Raw genomic sequence first — 6,000 nt, forward strand, 5'->3', positions numbered from 1 at the left:
CTATATGGGCTTTGACACAGAAGTACATCGACATGCTCTTAATTATATTTTACAGATCACAAACTTAAGTTTTTTTCTGAGCCCGTTAAGTTTTACACTTTGAAAACCCAAAGGGTCAAACTGCAAGATTAAAAATGCAGAGTGGGTTTCAACACAAATACCAGCTACGACACTGCTCCATGAAATATCCATGGGCTAATCTTGAGCTGGGGGGATGACTAGGAGGGCTTTTGAACATATAAAGTTCGGGTTCAAGACAAATAGGCTATCAGCAACACAGCCCATAAAATATTTATAATATGACATCATGCTTTGTGGCAAACAGAACAGAAAATGGGATGGGCACACAGCAGTACTTTATGTCTATGTATCAGCAGCCCTTTTCGCAGAAATCCTAATTTATTTGGTTAAAAAGTGAATATTGGCTGGAAAATACTGAATATACTAGCTTCTTCGCAGAGCAAATGTTCAATAAAACTGCTTTTTAAAAAACGTACTATGGCTTACTGTGTGAAATATGTGTTAAGCCCCCACAGACTTACATAAAGCAGAGGGATTGGGCTCAGATCAAGTCTTTGAAGTTCAAACACAGAAAAGCAACTTATATCTTCCTTATGAACATTATTTGGTTATGAAATAATTACAGCATAGTCCAAAGGGTAGCTTATACAGAAAGCAGTCCTGATGTGAAACACTCATAACATAGCTGGATACCAAAATAAACCAAGCTGAGGGAAAACAGGACTGTCAAGTATTTAAATAAATTTGCTTTTACGACAATATAGGCTCTCTCAACCATTCTAATCCAAAAACAAGTGCGCAACCATGGCAGCGATTTCATCCACACTCTACTAACGTTATGCTCTAAACTCACACAGAGCTCAGAGGAGTCAACACAACACTGGCGAGCAAGCAAGACAAAGAAACCCCAAACTCCAGCCAGACTACCTCCTTCTTGACAGCGCCAATCTGTAAAATACTTCCAACTCAGGCCACACACAAAGGAGCGTTTGTATTTGTTTGACTTAAACTGTTGCAAAAATGTTTCACCTTACATCTAACCCAGGCTGTGTTAAGAAGCAGACTGCTGCCCATCGACAGACTATGATGGTTTGTTTACACCGAGCTAGCGAGCTGGCTAGTCAGCTAACACCAGCTGCTACAAGAAGCAAGAAAACTCTGTAACAGAGCTTGTGTTTATTTTGACAGCTTACCACGTCGACCTAACACACGAGATACCGCCTCCATATGAGTGATAACGCCTCGTAAACAGAGAGTATACCTGTGCTTTCTCGCTGGCTAGCAAATTATGCTGCTCTCTGTTGTTTTGACAGCCAGAATTAGCTGGATAGCAAAGCTGCTAGCTGGCAGGTTACATTCAGATAGGCGCTAACGTTACGCTAGGAAAAGTCCTGGGTGAATTTAACAGCCTGAAACAAAATAGAACAAGGATAACAACCAATGGAGGCCAGTGTCAGCTGTATTACTCACCTGGTCCTGATGTCTCAGACGGAATCCGTCCTTTGGGTCGTGTAACACTGTTAACAGAGAGTTAAGTTGGCTGCTCTGCTCCTCTCTAACGTTACTCTCAACGGTGACTGATTCTGGCTAGACCAGACTGGACTAGGCGACGTCGGAGGGAGGCAATCACTGCGTGACGCCGCTCGCATGACGGCCGATAGCCAATCAGATTGCACAACGAAGAATAAACCGACCAGTCACTGACGATCAGGAACAGGAAGCGACATTATAGAGATTAAGCAACATTGTTGTAGTTTTTAAACTGCTGTGGCAAATTATGTGCCAGAAATGTGTGTTAAATCAGTGGATATAGCAACATTTGTGAGCTGAAACAAATATCTGAGATAGGTTATGAAATATGATGTGAGTTGTGTCACTGTATTTAAATTCAATTCTGTTTTAGTTGTGTAGCCAGCAGTGTTTCAGTTGGAAACTTGTTTTGCAGCTGCCATGTGGAAATAGAGTAACTTTCAACAATGTTTGGTCATTCAATGACCAACAATCGAGTAAGTTGTTTAATTTTTAAAATGTCAAAAAAAAGGAAAGAAAGATTACCACCCCAACACCCAAAGTGTTGTCTTCAAATTGCATCATCCTGTGTCATCCAATAGTCCAGATATTTGATTCATAATTATATAGTCAGAGAAAAACAGTAACTCCTGACATTTAAGAAATGGTCTGAACGCAAATATTTGGGATTTTACTTAATATACGACTTAAACGATTGATCAAAATGGCAAATCTTCAGTTCATCGATTCATTTATTCAGGTGTTTCAGGATTAGACGCCTATGTTATAAATGCAGTGTCTTAAAAGTTTTTCTGTATCTGTATTAATATTATTAGTAATGTTCAATAGTAATTTTTGCAGACAGGGCCTCACCATATGTGACGAACAATTATACAAAAACAGGTGCTGGTGGTGTGACAGTTCAGATCCACCCCCACATGTCTGAGATTTTTGGATCACCTGCTCTCTTCCCACTCTGCTCCCCTGACCTGAGATGTACACATCCACGGGTGTACCATGCCACAACACACTCAGACACACCCTGCTGCACTGCAATTAAGATTAACAGCGATTGCATGATTGTGTGAACGGTTTTATTGTGATGCAAGGCACTGGTAGCTGGGTGTATACGATTCAGTGCAGTTTCATTGGTCTGGTTGATCAGGTTCACGGTCTCACCACCAAACAAGTTCAACAACTTTTTCAACAGGTAGCTGTTTGTTTTCAGGGTAATAGAGGAGACTCTAAAAATGTTGAAAACCTTCCTGTGTTAATGCAGATAATTGTATCTCTGCTGAAACAGTATGTGATGTCACCTCAGTACTTTGACCTGATTACCGTTGCATGCTACTGGGGCAATGACTTTATCTTATCACATCTTTCCTGATTGATAAAATTTGTTAATGATGAGTGTAAAGTTTTAATTCCTTTTAACTTGGTTTAACTGTTATCTATGTAGGTTGTGGAGGGATGTCTGAAAAGTTTACAACAGAATAAAAATATAGTTATATAAGTATAATTATATAGATAAGGTTTGAAGAGAACTGTGTGTGACTGTCCTACTCAACCACCACATTTACAAAACAAAGGTTTACAGTATTTTTTGTATTCCTGACATCTAACATAATTTAAAATTACTTTAAAGTTATTATTTACTCAACATACGGTTTTATTGACTAAGCCGGAGATTTATTCACCTTATCATTTGAACTGGCTGGTTGGCATGTGGAGTTATTATAACTCATGTGTTTTTAGTTCTGCGCCAAGGACTCAGTGTATGCAGGCACAAAATGTGATGTCATTTTAACCTTGTCTGGTGCTAGTCAGGTTCAACAGAATGTGTCTCTGAAGAATGTGCTTCAAAATATGGAACAATGGTTTATTCTCTGTTCTTTGTCCCAGTTATTCTTCTTGATCCTTGGAAAAGCAGATGATAGCAGAACGACTAAGTTGGCTGCATGATGGAAAAGGAAAGACGGTATCTCAGCACAGTGGTCGTTGTCATTTGTCAATATGTTTTGTATTTTATCTTATGCTTTAAATATGTAAGTGTCAAGTTTGAGACACTTGAGACGTTTCTTTTGGGTTAGGGTCATATCTTGTTTTTCAGCCTTATTTAGCAGATTATTTGATTTGCTGTGAAACACTGGGACCTGCTGGTTACTGAAGGGAGACCTTCAGCTCCACAAACCTCCGTGAACTCACAGCGGTGGCAACATGTGCTGCGGGTGGCAGGGTATCACAGTTTCTTTGCATAACCTTGATTTCTGATTGCACCACGTCCATATTGCTAATCCAGCATTTAAATGTTCCCTTGCCACTCTATCTGTGTGTGTGTGTGTGGGAACACGTGTGCAAGACCTTCCTTGGGTAATGTGGCCATTTGGATAATCTTTTGCTTTATAACAGGTGTAGATTATTTAAGACTTAGTTAAAAAAAATGTTAATGAGTAATGATTTAATTAGCATTATTCATTGTGTCTATAAACGTCACCTTGTTGTACAGTGTACACAATATCTGATACCTGGTTCAAACACATAGAGGACTAAAAAAGACTTTCATCAGCATTTGCAAGTATTTGGATTGCATGTATATTCACTACAGTAAAACATTTACACACTTAAAATACAAAATTGAGAATAACATAAAGAAATATGTTTACATATCACTCATTTCTTCTCTAGCTCATTATTAATTTCCTTAAAATTACTAGTAATTCTCCATTAGCTGGGAGTGATGTGTGTAAGTGTTTGTTTGTGTTCCTGGCACCCACTCAGAAGTGTTTCTTCATTCAATCGCTCTCACTTTTGGGTAACATTGTAAGCTGAAGGTCTAAAATTAACAAACACTATTGCAAATTGTGTAATTGTTGTCTGACTATACATGCAGTTAGGAACTGTAACATGTCTTCACACACAAAGAAATTACAAAAACAAAGTGTTTGGGTTTCACCATGCACCCTCTGTAAACTGTGTGGAAACTACAGAGCTACAGTGATGACATCCATGGCCAAACATGCCCGAATGTAGCAGACATGATCCCACATGTGGTTAATAACACACTGATATAATGCAAACATCCACAAACAGGGCGCGATGGGAGAGCAGAGCACATGATGTGAACTCTTTCAAACCCACCACGCCTCAGCCTCGCCTTCACAGGTCATGGAAAGTTTTATCACCACTGTATTGAGCCTTCAGTTAGGCAGAGTTGTCACGCAGAGAATAAAAACACTGTAAATTGTTACTCATCTTGTACATTGTGTAAGTTGCTTAATGTTAAAAATGGCATATTGCTTAAAAACCAATGAAGTATGTGTTGTTTTCATTCATTGGAATTCAGTGACGACTGACTCACGAGGCCTTGAGTGACTCTTTGCATACTTTCTGGTGTCACTGTTAATTTTAATAAACCTTTCATGGTCACTGCCCTGAATTCCTCAAAGTGGTTTGATGTTAGCTCCATTAATGGATTTCATTTGCAGGTGACAATGCTTAACATTTTAATTTTGCTGTTTGCATGAGTTCTTCTTTTACTGTTTTTCACTGAAAAGCCCCCCTACCCGAGGAAGCAACCTGGATTTACATTTTGTTTGGTTAACAGCCACCGACTACATAATCTTTGAGAGGAATAACTGAAGCCCCTAACAAGCTTTGGGCAGACGTCTAAAACTTAACTTTTTTGATAATAACATGGTCCCTACTGATTGTTCTGCAATCGTTAGTGTTGCATCATTAGTCAGTGATTTGCATTCTTCTTGGTTTCAGGTGTGTCCAGCGGGCTGGTGTCTGCAGCTTTGTGTGATAAATAAGAATAATTTGTAGCCTATTGGATCTGTCCACGTGCAAGAGATGGGGTAATAAACTTTGCGTTGAAAAGTGGTGGGGACATAGGGGCTCAGATTAGGGGTGTGAAGAGACACTTAGCTTGCGAGACATCACAATACATGATATTATGTTCACCAGAATGAGACGAAAAGATCCTTAAACAATGTTTTAAAGATATCCTCAATGGCGAGATATATGAGTATGAGCGGGGAGGTCTGGGGGGGCCTCCCCCAGGAAATTTTGATCTTCAAACACTTAATTTCCTGCATTCTGGTGAACATTTCTGCACCATTTCATGGCGGCAATGTTTTTATTTATTTAAAAGGAAACATAAAATTCAGGTTGCAGGTGACATTTCAAAATATATAAATATAATAGAATATTATGCAGTGCAGGCGGCACGGCGGTCCAGTGGATAGCACAGGATGGCCTCACAGCAAGAAGGTCACGGGTTCAAACCTTTCTGTGTGGAGTTTGCATGTTCTCCCCGTGTCCGTGTGGGTTCTCTCCGGGTGCTTCGGCTTCCTCCCACCTTCCAAAGACATGCGGACTAGGTTAATCGGCCCCCCCCCCAAACCAGTTTGCAGCATAAGCGGTTGACGATGGATGGATGGATAATGCAGTGCAGCTCTCAGGCATTCA

General features: G+C 39.8%; 1 protein-coding gene across 1 annotated transcript in view; it reads right to left on the bottom strand.

Annotated features, from left to right (window-relative positions):
* adipor2 (adiponectin receptor 2) overlaps positions 1-1,648 on the bottom strand; it is a 28,775-nt gene extending 27,127 nt beyond the window's left edge. The window contains exon 1 of the mRNA XM_046072252.1: positions 1,492-1,648. The gene's annotated coding sequence lies outside the window, so the exon portion shown is untranslated. The remainder of the gene's footprint in view (positions 1-1,491) is intronic.
* Between the last annotated feature and the right edge of the window lie 4,352 nt (positions 1,649-6,000).

Source organism: Micropterus dolomieu, linkage group LG16 (genome assembly GCF_021292245.1).
Source record: "Micropterus dolomieu isolate WLL.071019.BEF.003 ecotype Adirondacks linkage group LG16, ASM2129224v1, whole genome shotgun sequence".
Lineage (NCBI taxonomy): Eukaryota > Metazoa > Chordata > Actinopteri > Centrarchiformes > Centrarchidae > Micropterus > Micropterus dolomieu.